At 30.9% G+C, this 17,678-nt stretch overlaps 1 long non-coding RNA gene across 1 annotated transcript; it reads left to right on the top strand.

The window, feature by feature from the left end:
• Positions 1-10,997: 10,997 nt before the first annotated feature.
• Positions 10,998-17,425, top strand: LOC143066516 (uncharacterized). The gene is made up of 6 exons (XR_012975644.1): positions 10,998-11,118; positions 11,632-11,832; positions 12,405-12,623; positions 14,758-14,883; positions 16,278-16,478; positions 17,314-17,425. It is a non-coding gene; the product is annotated as an uncharacterized LOC143066516 (long non-coding RNA).
• Positions 17,426-17,678: the final 253 nt, after the last annotated feature.

The raw sequence follows: 17,678 nt of genomic DNA, 5'->3' as shown, positions 1-17,678 counted from the left end.
TTTCTACATTCGGGGATATTGAAAGAATGACCATTCTACTATGGTCACATGTATATGTACTTCCGCTAGGTAAATTGACCAATGAGGCTAAAAAAAAGACACAATCACAAGAACGCAAAGCATCGTTGTACGTGATACTACAGTTTCTACCAAACACAAATAACTTGGGCTGTAAATCGTTTCCAAACCGACAATAACAGCAAAACGACATGTTGTTTCGTAATTATACCCCCGCTTTAAAAAAGGGGGGTATACTGTTTTACCTCTGTCTGTCAGTCCGTCCGTCGGTCCGTCCGTCCGTCCGTCAGTCAGTCCGTCCCATGAAACTTTCGTCACATTTTTCTCAGGAACTACACATCCACCCTTTCTGTAATTTGGTATCAACATTTATATATGTCAGCCATACCGTGTGATGCGTTTTCAGATTCATCACTTGACAACTTCCTGTTTACCGAACACTTGTCTGATTTTACACATGATAGCCAAGTTGAAAATTTTCGTCACATTTTTCTCAGGAACTACAATACAAGGATTTCTGAAATTTGGTTTCAGGATTTATATAAGTCAGCTATACCGTGTGATGCGTTTTCAGATTCATCACTCGACAACTTCCTGTTTACCGAACACTTGCATATTTTTACACTATTAATATTATCCACTTGCGGCGGGGGTATCATCAGTGAGCAGTAGCTCGCAGTTTCACTTGTTACTAACAGTAGAAATAGTCTAATCATAAAAAAAATATTTGAAAAATATAAAAACACTTAATCAAGTCGACAGTAGTTTACCAATTGTAGTCTTTTAAATTGATTGGGAAGAGACAAACCATGACAACACACAGTAACGGACATAATTGCCGGAACTCTTCATTTACTAAAATCTGATGAGTTGTCAGGACAAGCGTATATTGTTTTGCGAATTCGCACTCAAATAAAGTGTCACGAACACATTAGCATGATTAATGTTCGCAGAAAAATTAAAGAATATATGGGGTTGCTTTTTTAAGAATTTTTTAAGTAGAGAAAAAAATGTTAGTATTGAACATTATAATGTTAAATTCGTATGATCAGATCCAAATTAATGATCGTTCATTCGTCTATACAAGTATGGGAATTTCTGTATTAGTCAATTCGTTGATTGAGTTATGCCGCATTGTATACGTTTGTATGCGAAGTTTAGGGTTTGTTTTTTTTTCAAAATCTGTAATTTTATTTCTTTTTACTGCATGTTTTAGAAACATTTTATGACTTCACTATTTGCTAACTGTAAAAAACTACAGTGGTGAATTGAATATTTTCTATTTCAATAAACATATTTTACTATCACTGTGTGCAGTTTTTTAAAAATATTTCATAACATTGAGAATGAATATATAATCTGTAAAGTCAACTGCAAAACACAATAATGTGATATGTTTTTTTTACACTAAACAAATTTTATTATCATATTATCCTTCGTATATGATATATACTTTGTAGGAATTAATAATTCAGAGTACTGGTAGCCGGTACCTTATTGTATATTGATATAAATACATCGTTTTAGTTCAATTGATAAATATTATACATAATCGTTTGTAGTTTATAAACTACGATGTAGCGAAAGAAGACTTTATATTTCAATGAAGAAATGTATTCGAACATATGGTGGAGTTGCGCATTGCTTTCCTAGATTGTATGGACGTGGATTACTTGGTAAACGACACAAATATAAAAGATATGGTCGCGGGTTTGGTCTAGGAGTAAAATTTGTTAGAAAAGGAATTGTCTATGAAAACTATTGTGAGTATATACAAATTATACATTGATATTCGTGATGAATTATTTTTTATGGATTTTTGTGGTTTTGGTGAACTAGGAGTTAAGATAGTTCATATCGGTTTGGATTCATCATTTGTCATTTAGCAAATAATTGTACCCACAAAAGTTGCTCCTCTATCAAAAAATGATTTGTGTTCACACTATAAATTTTGAACCAACAGTACATCATAGATATTGCCATATTGCAATATATTGCTTTTATATCATTCTAATCTATACCTTCATTTTACATTTTTTTTTTTATTATAACAATTTTTTACTCTAATATACATACGGACGCTGCCTGTTTGCTTCTTATTGATATCTTAGTATTTCAACACTGTTCTTGTATTCAACAAGTACTTTACCCAATCAGTATACTGCGTTACGTCTTTGCATGTTTTCTATGATCGTTTATAAATATAAATGAATGTCATGACTTACGATCTCAGATACCAAAAAATCAAAGCAGTAGATGTGAGATGTGAAATAATTATGACCATTTTTGTTGCGACTATATTACAGATATTACTGTAAACACAGTGCATGTTTGCGTCACATTTTGGTACTTTTATTTTTCACATGCATATAATAGAATAATATTTCTTAATCCAGATCTTAAATATCACGTTGTGAGGAAGACGTTCATTAAGTATATGACGGTATGTGTGAACAGTAAAGGAAGAACTAGCAAATGTATTAATAAGTTACAGGACAAAGGACTTCTTGGAAATGCACATTCATTTGAAGTACACAAAACAATCAGTCGTAATTGTAAGTTAACAGAGGCAATACAGCAATGATGTTTTTAATTATTCAATGATAGTTTTTTGGGAATATTGTACTATCCATAAGGTTCAAATTGTTGATAGACACAAAAGTGATGAATATCACAATAGAAAAAATAAATTGCATAAAATGAATTCTATCAACCACCAACATTTTTTTTGAAATGGAAAATATTTAAATCTTCATGTCATTTACGATAGCAAGATAAAACATTTATTCCAAAACTGAATGACCAGTTTTGATAAATGAGAATGATAAAAATATTCAATTGCTTACATCTTCAAATCATTCGTCATATCAATTTTAAATAACAAAAAATGAAAGTCTTGCTGATAAGTGAATTGTGTGATAACATGTTGTAGGCAAATCCTATTAGGACTGACCTAGTCATGCAATTTTGAATGTTTCTTTTTAAATTAGTCGAATAGTTCTTGTAGTGACGAGTTTGTCGTTTGTTTTATACATATTATGTAGAAAGCTATCTTTTTTATCCCCTTCGTACATTTAAAATGCCTTAATGTTGACGTCAAGTCTATAAGTTTTTATAACCTTATAATCATACATTAATTATATTTTAGTTGCAACAAAACATCAGTTTGTGAATCGCAATTTGGGACTTAGACATATTCATGCTATTAAAGTAGACAAGCGGATTTTTAGACGATACCGGAAACTTGGTGTTCGATTAGTTGGACAAGGCATTCTTTTTAAAGGATATTGTAAGTAAACATTATTAAACAAACTAACGTATACAAACAAAGGAAATCTATAAAATCATACATGTACGTGCTAACCTTCCATATATTTTTTTTCTTTAGCAGTATTTCATAATAGATTATATTTAATAGTAGAGTTATCCAATAAATAAGTTTTGTGAATTAGTACGGTCTCATCAGTGGCGTTTCTGATTCGGGTTATCAAATGTTGGAATTAATCCCAAACTTTAGGATAAAGGGGAAGGTTCAAACATTGTTATAAGAATGACAAATTTTCGCTTTTCTTTCATTGCGCCGATAGTTTGGACATAATCAACCGAAGCAGCAAAGAGGAATCCATTCACATTAATTTTTTGTAATCAACGTTGTGGGAAATATAAAGTGATGTACAGAATCAACCTGTTAATATTGTTATGTATATGTTTTGAAATGATTCAAATATTCTTAAATTTGTTTATGCCATTTATGTTTTGCAAGTTTACAGAGTACGTGTGGACTACACTATAGTTTATAAAACTCTCTGGTCATGTATGAGAAGAACACACGATGGAGTCGGTGGTTGTCTTCCAATCCTCTTCAAGAAATCATTGATTGGTAAACAACACCGGTTTAGAAAATATGGTCAAGGTTATGGACTCGGAATAAAATTTGTACGGAGAGGGGTAGTTTACAAAGAACATTGTAAGTTTTGCTTAACAAAAACGTTTAAACGTGTAGTTATTACTGATTGCTTGTAGGTTTCACTTTGTAAATATAGCTGTTTCTCAAAAGCGCCTCTTTTTTGAGATCTTGAATATTCGTAGAAAATTAATTTAATTTACATACTGGTTCCCAGTTATGCTCTCTATGTTCCATCTCATAGAGTCATTACTTGGGAATGTTACCAGTAAATATACACGTGCATATTGTTTACATTGAAATCTGTGGTAACCTTTCATTCGAGGTAGGGGTAGTTAAAAAAAATAGTGTTAGTTTAAACTTTGAGAGTTCAGGGCATATAAACGGTGAAAATATGCCGCTCAGCCCTATATTTTGACCTTTGAAAAAGATTGTGGTGCATATGAACTTTCAATTCTAGGATAAGATTTTTTTCAAAACTTCATAGTAAAAGTCGTACAGTTTTAGCCGTAAAAAGAGTTCCAATGGGAAATTTCATTGTCAATATTTACAGAAATGCAACCTATAAGGTTTAAAGTTTACAACAATTTATGTTAAGATAAAAGTAGAATTCGGAACACCATAGTGTTAAAATTGCATTTGTCATGGTTGTGTTTCACTTCATCAGCGTCCTCGGAAATTATGAAATTATACTGAAAACAAGTATACAGAGCATTTAAAAATACACAAACACACTATGCGTTTTTAATCATCGAGTCATGCAGTAACTTGTCACTCTTCAATATTGTACCCGTTTTGGGAGAATGGTAACAATCTGGTTGATGGTATCTGAAATAAATATAGCAATATAGGGATAGTTGAAAAAAAATATTAACAATCAATCACATTCATTTTTTTAAAGAGACATTGATTAGTGGAACTTAACTACCATAAGCCACTTAATTAACTGGCAATGTTATCTTATAATAAAGATAATCATTTTGCTTTGGTTTTAGTTTTCATCAATAATATATTTTTAAGACTTTGATTTTTACCACAGTTTTCTCAAAGCCTTTTAATGAGTTCAAAATATCGTTGTCTTTCTTTGTTTGTTCTTCTTGTCTTTGCAGTAATTGGTAAAACTTCTCCTAAATAGAATTGATTTTGAAGACATCTCAATGAGTGTTTATTGTTAATATAAATGTGTTGTAAAAAGAACCAACAAATTAAGTTGAGGTAAAATATGAAGATCACAAAACAGGTTTTGACACGTTTTATACTTCATTTCACTGAGGAAGATTAATCCATAAAACAGGGACAAAACTAGCAGGGACAGAAGGACAAAATAAAGTAAAGTATTTGAATTAACGAACTTTTGTTTATCAAAAAGAATACAACTTAGTGGGGAATCGTTGACATACACTATTACTTCACATATTACATACCTATCAAAGATGATCTTTTATTTTCAGTTTATAAGTTCCTGATTCGACGAAAGCGATTTATTCGTTATATGACTACGTGCCTCCACATCTATCATCATACCGATGTTTGTTTAATTCAACTGCAAAAACAAAGAATATTGAAGCATGCTGTTACATGGAGAGGCAAACATATGTTTCCGAGGGGTATGTTCAGACGACAATTAGTATACTTATATAGTTCACTTAAATTTAACGTTGACTACCTTCTACAACAAACTTTTTTTTTATTAAACAAAAACCATGAAATCATTATGAGACGTTCATTTCTAGTATTAACAGTACATTTCAAGTACTCATAAAGTATATTTTTTTCGTACCCATCATCAAAGCAAGCAACAATCCGATAAGTGTATGACGTAACTATATTTGCCAAAAAAAATAAATATGAAAGACAAAAATATATAAGTCTACAAAACACTGCAAACAAATCTAGTCTTAGAAACACAAATCCCATCTTAAACAGCAGTGATATTAAGTGCCCCTGAAAGATTATAGTATCATGATCCACTTTTACCATTTTCGCATTATAATACATTGCTTTTATCTACTGTTTACTCATCATGCAATAGCGTGAGCTTTATAAAGTCAAATATCCATTTAATATGTCAAGCCCCTTCTTACTAACTTCAAGAGAGCTATTAATTCTGATATTGAATCCCTAAAAGCCATTTCGCGCTCACCAACCAGTTTAACAAGAACAATATCTGAAACTGACTATTTCGATATATTGACGATTTTCAGAATAATAAGGAATTTTCCGGGCGCATATAGTTAGGGATATCCCCTTGATCCAGTGTAAGTTTTATATAAGTAATTAAAAACTTTAAAATTTGAAGTTTCTTGAACAATATTTATTCTATTAATATATGTTTTTATTGTTTTAGTTACATCACAACACCTTGTTTCACATCGGAGCTCTTTAATGTATGGGCATGTACATGATGTTAGAGTAAACAAACGTATATTCCGACTCTACAGAAAACTAGGAGTTCGTCTAGTGGGACAAGGAATTCTTTACCATAGATACTGTAAGTAAAAATGTTCCTATATATTTTAAGCAAAACACGTTTTGACAGATTGTCAAAAAATGAAAAGTGTGTCTTTTTGTTGTTGTGTCAAACTAATATTGAATAGACAAAACCTGTTATGAATTTAAACAAATTGATCTATCAGGGTTGTAAATGTCTTATATATCCATTTTCCTATCAAAGTATTTCTCTCACGTTTGTTGTGTATAAACATTCACAAAGTTACTTTGCGTTATTATAAATTACTGTTTCTCTTTTTACAGTTTACAAAATACGTGTTGAATACACAGCATTTTACAGGACACTTCGGTTATGTATGAGGGCAAATGGTGGCATACGTAGGTGCCTTCCACACTTGTACGAAAAACGCCTTATAGGTAGACGACACCGGTTCAAAAAATTTGGCCGTGGGTATGGCCTTGGGATAAAATTTGTCAGGAGAGGGATAGTTTACAGAACACATTGTGAGTAACTTATTTATACTGGAAGGCTTTATTCAACGTCAACTATGAATTCGAAATGATCTGTTTCAATAAACGAAAATGTCAAAAACCTTTATTGCTTCAGGTCTAACCTAAACCAATTACAGAATTAAGACGTAGCTAAATTATATGGGTAATTGGACGTTTGGGAAAATATGAAGTAAATGAAAACAAATCTGTTGGCAAAATACGACTGAATTTATCTATTTGAAAACAGGCAACAGTAGTATACTGGTGTTAAAAGTCATAAACCGATTAAAAGAAAGCAAATCTGGGTTACAAACCAAAACCGGAAACGCATCAACTATAAGAGGAAACAAAGAAACAACATAGACACTGAAGTGCAATAAAAACAAACGCCAACATACATAGAAATGAAATATTTGCCATATTATTGACTTTGTACAGGACCTTTAATGAAAAAAAATGGTTGTTGTTTCTGGTTTTATGACTAGGTAAACCTCCCGCTTTTATGACAATGTTAAACAAATTATCAATAAAATGACAACACTACATGACGGGTATACAGCACAAAGACACAAAAAAAAACACTCATCACAGAGAAAGGCACAAACATATAATATAATAGTACACACAACATGCAAACCACAGAACAACAACAAACAAATTACATATTCAATCAACAACAGACCCCACGGGACATCACAAACAGTGACGCACTTATGTAACTAACATTCGATCTCAAATATTATACAATTATTTTCACAATACAAGTCCTAAAAACAAATCCAAAGTATATTTTTTTTCACTTTCTTCAAATGTAGAAATTCGGTGATTAAAATAATTTGATGACGTCTAGAAAAAGCAACAATACACACATTAATTCCATGTTTCTAAGAAGTTTGTTCCGATACAGATTTCTTATGCAAAATGCTAAATAAATGGATTGAAAATTGTCAGCCAATTAATAATTGATTTTACGACAATTGATATAAGTTACGCAATTGCGTCAATGGGTTCAAGTCGATTTGACAACACACATTAAGGTCGACATAAACTATCTGGAAAAAAAATAAATGATGAAAATATGAAAATGATGTTGAATTGTTTTCAATATAAAATCACAGTGGAAGATTTACTAACCTTTTTTTTTTTATTATGTACAGAAACAAGAAGTTATAAAAAAGTAGGTCTTGAAATGTTATTTGTACATTTATTTGTTAACATTATCAATTGTTGCGGTTCGTGTTGCTAAGTCTTTTAGTTTTTCTATGTTTTGTATTGTGTACTATTATTTGATTATTTGTCTGTTTTGTTTTTTATTTTTAGCCATGGCGTTGTAGGTTTGTTTTCGATCTATGAGTTTTACTGTCCCTTTGGTATATTTCACCCCTCCTTTGTAACAAGTATATACTATGTATAAATATTAATTACTCTGAACCAGCGACAGTTGAAATCCATAGGATCACTAGTGATGGTTATACAAGGCTGAAAACACATTCTGTATATAAATATATATATATATGTATATTAGCTATTTTTTCATTTCAGTCTACAAATTTCTGATACGACGAAGACGTTTCGTACGTTATATGACCACATGCATACATGAGTATAAACATCCTGATGTTTGTGTAACTCAATTACAAAAACAAGGGATACTAGCCCATGCTTCTATACCGAGAAAACACCATGGTCATCACAGAAAATCGATTAAAGTCACACATAGAAGATTTTCTTACAACGGGCGTGGTAACTATTATTTTTCTTATCTAAATATTTGTAGTGTGTGAGTGTTTGAATTTAGAATATATTTTAGATATAAACAAAAACATGCAAGGTCGTCTAGTTCATTCATCGGTAAGTAACAAGACATATAAATAAATATTCAATAATTATTTAAGAGATCAAATTAGACGGTCTTCATTTATAGATTTTCCGTGCTTAATGTGTGTATCTATCATTTACTTCCTTTGATTATCGCTATGCCATAATGTTACTTTTGGTAGTATGACTCTTGAAGAGACTTCGTATTAAGGCATCCAATAATTGAGTTCTTATTTTTTGTCGTTGTACGTTCCTGATACAGGACAGGCCAGATGTCCAATTCGGATGAAAAAGATAAATACAGTATTTTTTTTATTTGTTAACCCTTGTATGACGATTTGCTGTCATTTGTGGGTTTTTTGATCAGTTACTTTATACTATATACTGTAGGTATCTTTTTAAATTTACTATCAAAATCAGTAAAAAGTTTATTTATAATTATGACCATATCAATGAAAATGCATGTAAAATAATCCAAAATAATAATAGTTACCAAAGGTACCAGGCTTATAATTCGATACGCCAGACGGGCGTTTCGTCTACATAAGACTCATCAGTGACGCTCACGTCAAAATAGTTGTTTAAGCTAAACTATTTTGTTTGTTTTTAAAGTCTTTAACATTTTATTTGATTTTCAGTACATTGTACTGGGATGCAAAATTAACAACGAATGCATAATTTCTATATCCTGGTAAATACATATATCTAGCTTCCATAAACACATCTTGTTCTTTGCCTTTTCTGTTTTTATGTAGATTTATCTCAAAAACTTTTATTTATTTATTCTCAGTTTATCGATTAACCTGCAGAAGAAGGCGTTTCTATAGAAAATGGAGCAGATGTATGAGGATGTTTCATAATGAAGATATATGTTTTAGAAAACTCCATAGTTTGTTTATACTGTATTCTGAAGGTAATAAACAATTATCTGTATTGCTACAGTACTAAAATATTCTCAATCCATTGCTTATGGTTAATGTATTACATTTAAAAAAAATCAAAATAAGGCGCGTTTTACTGTTAACACAATGTATAGCTGATATATAGCACGTAGGTCTTTGTTTAGGTATTTTGTAGTTAGGTATAAGGATTATAACCCACACATTATTGACAATTTATTTAGATTACAATCATTTATGAAGATTTTGTGGGCTTATGCTAATTAAATCCGTTAGAAGCTGATGTACTTTTACAATTACATGTACCTATAGATATACTTGTATTGAGGCTAGATCAGGATAAATGAAATGATAGTGAACTAAAATTGCTGTATTTTTATATATAACATGAATGGATTGACAGCAATCTAACTATAGCGTTCTGATTACTGTTATTATTATTAAGTATTGCTGATATAAATATAATTAGTAGATGATATTGACATGAAGATGATGTAGAACGACATGAATTCGTACAAAATGAGATTTAATACGAAAATAATATCAGGCTCAATTATATTTGTTAAGGTTTACAGATACAAAGGAATGTTAATTTTGAAACAAGTTATTATGTGTATAACGTGTATGGTATACGTTAGTGCTATTGGTCATATATATAGGAAAATATAAATTATCTTGCACAAAAAAAATCATTCCCGTGCGTTAAAACGGTTTTCTGTGTACACTGGCATTAGATACATTCGATTCTAGAACTGAGGTTACAAAGCCAAGATAAAACAAAAATATAACTTCAGTGGATCTTCTTAAATTGTTTTTTTTTTATTTTGGTGTTGTTAACAAATATAATATTCTTTATATAAATACTGATTGAAATTACTATAAAACGAATAATACTAGTAAACTAGGAAAATGTTTCCACTGCAATAGCCTGTAATTGAAGATTAACACTGCATTAAAAATATCATTGTTATATGATAACAGACAGGGCATTCGTCCCAGTATTTTTATATCTAGATTACATAATATGCTATTTGTACATAGATGCTTTATCAGGCTAGATTTCAATCCCTTACCAGCTATTGAAGTACATTAAGTCTGTACCTTTCAGAGCACCTATCGTAACTCTCAGAAATTTCATGATGGCCGGTCTTTAAATATTTTTTGTTAATGTCTGCGGACATGATTTCCTTGTTCCTGTTTTCTTTTGTTTTTCCATGTAGATACTAGTTTCTCCTCGTGTTGTGAGTTTTGAATGACCCTTGATATGCTTTGTCTCTTTTCGTATTGTGAGAACGAGTAACAATTATAGTATCCAGTCCTATTATGTCTATCTTATTAAGATAATAGCTTAGTCGGAGTAATTTTTTTTTTTGCGATGCTGTATATCTAAGAATAATTAGTGCGTTCTTATTCCAGGACATGAACACGATGCTTCAGGACATACTTCGTCAAAGATCGTTGTTAGTCCGATATTTAAACGTTTCCGTAATCTAGGTGTGAGTTTAGTTGGACGTGGAATTCTTTATCACAGTTATTGTAAGTATTGTTTTTTCTTTGCGTTATTTACAACTTAATATTTATCTTTACAGATTAAACTATAAAAATGTATTTTAAAAAGTAAATATACGGTAAGAGAAGCGACCTAGAGGGTATTCCACCATTCGGACCGACGCTGTTCAATATTTGCTTCTTCCTTTTCTTCTTTTTTGTTGTTGTTTTGTTCGTATTATATCCAATATATGTGTTCGATTGTTTGAATAAAACCTCATCTAATATGATATCATGTATTACATGTATTTTAAGATGTAACCCCATAAGAACCCAACCATTTTCCATATTGTAGAAATAACTTGAAATTCTATTTCAAAGTCTTTCATGATTTATTATTTTTTTCTATATGATGTGTCAAACCTTATCCAGTTTATTATATCCAAAATCAAATAAAACGATTGGTGAATTAAACACAGTTAAAATAATATTTAACCAATGAAAGGCAGGTAAATGTGAAGGAAAATTAATGTTACATTTGTTTTATTTGTTAACCAACAGATTACAAGCTTCGATGTGAATATACCAAATTTTACACGATTTTAAGACAGTGCGAAAGGTCTCATGGCGGAGCCAATGTCTGCATATCTCGTATGTTTAGAAGAAAATTAATCGGTCGAAGACACAAATTCAAACGATTTGGCAAAGGATTTGGACTTGGTGTTAAGTTTGTGCGAAAAGGAGTCGTTTATGAACATAGATGTAAGTTAATTTGACGCTGTACACCCCATAACACGATAGATTTCTTAGAGAATTCTTAGACATTTTCTTAATTTCCCACTTTCGGCGAAACTATTGTTTTGTTTAACAATACATTGGAGCTCAAAATACTACACCTTTCCGATATATATTGGTATACAGTTGATTTTAAATATTATTGGTATGAAGAAACATGCAAGACAAAAAACGAAAAGAAATAAATCTTTTAAAAACGTACATTAAGTAAAATAGTTCCACTGATTACTTTTGAAAACACGTATGTCAACGAAAGATCATCAAATGATATCAAAAACTCAAAATGCATTATGCATGATACTTAAACACAGCCACTAGTACAAGTTCTATATTTGTATATCATTTTGGTCTAACAGCATGGCTACTATTGTATAATTTGCTTACGTCGCAATATAATATTCAACTTTATATCTGTAATTTAATTGCCTTCAACGGAATGTACTTTATGATATCTATTTCCATACAACGGATTATTTATAACCTTCAGTAAAACAAACATGATTTGAATAATCTAATATGTAAAGTTAATTTACTTGTAGTTTATAAATTTCTCATCAGACGACGACTCTTCATTCGTTACATGACGACATGTTATAATGAGTATGGAAATACACAGTCTTGTATAGCACAATTAGGAAAACAAGGCATCATTGGAGCTGCACATGCGTACAAAAAAGTAACCAAACACAGCATGTCTCTGACTACTCTGTTGCACGGAACAAACCCCAATGCGCACCACTTTGTTTATAAAGGCAGTGGTAATATTATTTTATATCTTTGTTTTGAAATTTCCATATGTTAAATATATACGGAAAAATGTAGAATCCCAAAAATTCCTAACTCCAAAGAAAATTCAAGACGGAAAATTCCTAATCAAATGGCAAAATCAAAAGCTCAAACACATCAACAAATTGATAACAACTGTCATGTTCCTGACTTGGTACAAGCATTTCCTCATGTAGAAAATGGGGGATTAATAAAATTGAGAATAGAAATGGGGAATGTGCCAAAGAGACAACAACCCGACCATAGAGAAGACAACAGCAGAAGGTCATCAACAGGTCTTCAATGCAACGAGCTTGTTTTATAGCTAGCTAAACTTCTCATTTGTATGACAATTGAACGAAATAAAGTGGATGTTGTTGATATATCACTTCAACAGATAACAAACGATTTAAATTTAAAAGAAATATAGACTAAGAGCCGGTGCCTTCTCAATAAGTCAAGAGTTAAATCGCAAGACTCTAAGAAATAGAAAAATATATAAACAAAAGTATTTTTATATCTACAAATTGTACTAAATTCTCCAAACAGCTAAACGTACTGATACGATTCATGACTTAAGACAGGCAATTGAACAATTAAAAATCGATGACAGCTACATTTTATTTTCTTGTCTATCTGAATTGTGAAATTTTGGTTAGGATGTTTTAATCTTTATCTTATACATTTATATATTTGTTTTTAAATTAATGAATAATTCATTCGCTTTTCTTTGTCAAGTTCAAGGCCCAGAATATGTGACATAATTTTTTTTTTGTATTTTTTTATCTCATTTCTAAAGGTAACATCAAATCACTACCATATATAACAACAAACAAAGATCAGTCATACAATATCATATAGTATTCAGTTTATACCCAACATTAAATTTGAGAATGGAAATGGGGAATGTGCCAAAGAGACAACAACCCGACCATAGAAAAAAAAACAACAGCAGAAGGTCACCAACAGGTCTTCAATGTAGCGAGAAATTCCCGCACCCGGAGGCGTCCTTCAGCTGGCCCCTAAACAAATATATACTAGTTCAGTGATAATGAATGCCATACTAATTTCAAAATTGTACACAAGAAACTAAATTAAAATAATACAAGACTAACAAAGGCCAGAGGCTCCTGACATGGGACATGCGCAAAAATGCGGCGGGGTTAAACATGTTTGTGAGATCTCAACCCTCCCCCTATACCTCTAGCCAATGTAGAAAAGTAAACGCATAACAATTAGAATACTCTCGTGTGTAGTCAAGTTCGTTAGTAGAACTCATCATTGTCATGTAAATGCTTTGGTGATTTAGCTGTACACTTGATCGGAATTTGTCGTGAGACGGAAATTCAGTATATATCGATTTCCGAGACATCTAAATAATATTATTTGCATGATTAAAGTCTATGTTTATATACTATACCGAGAAGTAAGGAGAAACAAGTTGTTTTGGTTGTAAAATTCAGATTCTCAATGAAATGAAACCGACATATCAGTCATTATTATCAAGCTAAAAAGGAAACTAATTAGCACATACAATCTTTTAACTGTCAGATTTTTCATGTATAGAAAAAAACTGCATATCGTTTTAACTGTCTTAACTTATCATTTCAACATTTTTATCAGAAACAATTTTCACTCAGAATGTTTAAATAAGGAGTTAATGTTACATTTTATTACAGTGCGAGAGAAAAAGACGGATACCTAATTTTTCCATTTCCACGTGTTCTAAACCAATCATTCGAAAATCATAATTAGAGATGTAAAATGTTAAACGCCAAAAAAAGATTAGATCTCATTAATAAAGAAGAAAATCTATACCTCATTTCCACTTGGTTTTAAGCTTATAACTTTTATATTTGGAAACATGAAAGTATTATATATTATAAAATTTCTTGGTTCATTCTATCTTGTATTTTTACAAGATAAAAACAATACAATTTTATTAAGTTATCTTTCAGAATGAAAAGTTATTTTTACATTGTAATGTAAACTATATTAATTGTTTCAGCATTGACAAGATGTAAAAGTACAGTTTTAATTAGTCATATACTTGGGTTTTTTTAAGTTTATCTTTCTAGTACGGAAAGTTATTCTTAGATTATTATCTAACTCATATTATTTTTTCAGCATATAAGTTAAGGTGCAGTGTAAAAAGGTTTTACAGATTATGGCGGCGTTGCATGAGGAAACACAATAATGTTTTTGTTTGTTTTTCACGGCTGCATGGATTGTTCAAGCCTAAAGATCTAGATGGTAATTATACTCTTACTTAAATAATAACAAAACGTTTTCTCCTGGTTTATTTAAATGGATTGCACTGAAAAGAAAGCTAGTTATATCCATACAAATGTCGAATAATGGTTAAGGGTATTGGTATGTTGTGTGTGAAAAGTTATTAACGCTAATAACCTAACGATGCAATTGATACTTAATGTAAAGAAAGGAAGTATTCACTTAGCCAAATGACTTAATCTTTTTTATCTAAATAAGAACTCGAGTAACTATAGAAACTACTAGGAAAGAACGTTCCTTATATGTGTCATTTATTCTGTTTTTCATGTTCATGCTTTTGTTGTGTAATATAACATTCCACAGCTCTCTGGTGGATGAAAAGCCTCGAAGTGAGTGTAGGCCTTCATGATAACAGAACATCATTGATTACATAACAACATAAACAAGTATATGACCATCAACTGTTACATTTGTGAAAAACAAATATAGTCGTTTGAAATGTAAATTAACTAATTTGTTACAATTGAAGAGCTGTAATTGAAATGCTTTAAAAAGAGAGCATGAAAAATGCTGCGCATCTAAGAGGAAACAATTATTACATGGGTTGCAATGAATTACATAGATTTCCCAGTGAAAAAAACCCCAATAATTTCACATGTGAAACAAACGTGGTTATTTCAATCCTCTGATGTCATACAACAAAAGGTGTTGTCAAGCTGTCGAAAGCGTTGGATCCAAACAAATAGTAAATACGTAGAAAAAGATATAGTACCTTACATTTCCACTTTAATTACTGAAACAAAGCAATTTGTCAATGTAATAAAAAGAATAACTTAATAAAATTTAAATATCGAAAAATATTGAACTCGTGACCGAACAACACTGACAATTAAGTCACCCATTCGCAAATTTATGTGTTTTTGATGACTCGTTGAATAATTGTCGATATTAAAATTCGTTGATTTATTATTCTATAAATATGTAATTCACAAATGAGAAACAATCTTGCCAAAACAAATTGAGGGAGCCGGAACTTTGGAAATCTTAACTCTTCACAACACCTCTAGTTTTTGGTGGGGTTCGTGTTGCGTATTCTTTAGTTTTCTATGTTGTGTCATGTGTACTATTGTTTGTCTGTTTGTCTTTTTTCTTTTTTAGCCATGGCGTTGTCAGCTTATTTTAGATTTATGAGTTTGACTGTCCCTTTGGTATCTTTCGTTCCTCTTTTGTAAGGATAAACACTTAATTCAAAAAACATAACTTTTGGATTTATGCCTAATGCAAGATCATATGACAACCCATGTCAAACAATTCTAGAAACCACTGCTAATAGCTACTACTAGCAGAATATGTTTGTACGAATTATTGTTTTCCCTAAAATTTCTAAAGTTTTTGCACTAATTTGGTCTTTTCAGGTGATGACAAATCTACACAGGGTATCATAGGCTATGGAGGAATAAAGATGGTTAATGGCAAAAACAATGTTGCTCATGAGGTTATTGGGAAAGATGAGACAATTGGTCATCATAGACATTCCCATGTAATACATAGGCACATTCATAGTAGATCGTTAAACCCGAGTGATATATTATAATACTAGTAATATGAATCATAGTGTAAGTGTTTGATATTTTAATCCATGCTAAAACATATCTTCTGACAAATAAACAAAAATTTACACGGCAACAAAAATTGTAAAACAAACTTCCTTTTTATAGAAAAATAATTATATAATATTATTTTCCCGTTTGAATTGTTTTTCGAGTTATTTTTTGTCCCTTATAGTTCGGCTCTGTGTTGAAAACCGTACTTTGACCTATATTGGTTTACTTTTACATTTTGAATTTTTCTTGGATGGAGAGTTGTCCCATGGGCACTCATACCCCATCGTCTTTACTCTTATATCTATTAAGATGGTGTCGTAATAATAACTACAACATTTTTATCTTCTAAGGTATCAGCAGTTTCAGGTTGAGGAGTTATTGCATCTTAATATTGTTTTACATATTATATTATCATGAGAGTATTTTATTCACATGGAAAGCAGAACTATATAAAATATATAATTTCTACACATCTCTGCTGTAAACACATTATATTTTCAATTTGCATCATGCTTTCAACTTGTAGTGGCAAACTTTTTTGATCGTGTAGTTTTAAATCTATATGGATTTTAGGTTTGTTTGCACTTGTAGTATTGCAACTAGCGATAAGATAGTGTTAGTGGCCTTAACTAACGTGATGAGTATTGTGGCCCATAAGAATTTCACATATAAAAATGCATTTTTGAATTTTTGAAATTTTTTTATTGTGCACTTTTTCAGTGTTAAGTTTGTTTGACATCCAGTTTTGTGGCTTTATTAAACGATATATTCTCTTTCAATTGCATTCTTTAGTTTGCTGTGTAAATTCCTGCAATGCATCTGACATTTTATTATCTTTATTTTTCAGGCCACTGGTAGTACGTTGTAATGAGGAAAGTGGAAAAATTGGTTTTAAAAATATATGATCTATTATGTTATTCCTTCTTTTTTTCTCATTGACAATAAAATCTTATCCTTAATTGCTATCTGGAAAAACGTAAAGAGTTCCACACAGGAAAAACCTTTTCACTCTTTTTGTGCTTTACAAAAAAGCTCACTAAAACCACGATAAGATTAAACTAATCAGATAAATATGACACGAAAAACTAGTCTAGCTTTCATAATCTGTATAAGGTAGATGAAAATTATAAGGAATGTTTACAATGGTTTATGGCCTTATCAGATTTATAATCAGTTTCTTTGATCTTGATACAGAAGGACGTTTATTACTTA

This window comes from Mytilus galloprovincialis, chromosome 3 (genome assembly GCF_965363235.1).
Source record: "Mytilus galloprovincialis chromosome 3, xbMytGall1.hap1.1, whole genome shotgun sequence".
In the NCBI taxonomy this organism is placed as follows: domain Eukaryota; kingdom Metazoa; phylum Mollusca; class Bivalvia; order Mytilida; family Mytilidae; genus Mytilus; species Mytilus galloprovincialis.
This window is presented reverse-complemented; position numbering and strand designations above follow the sequence as displayed.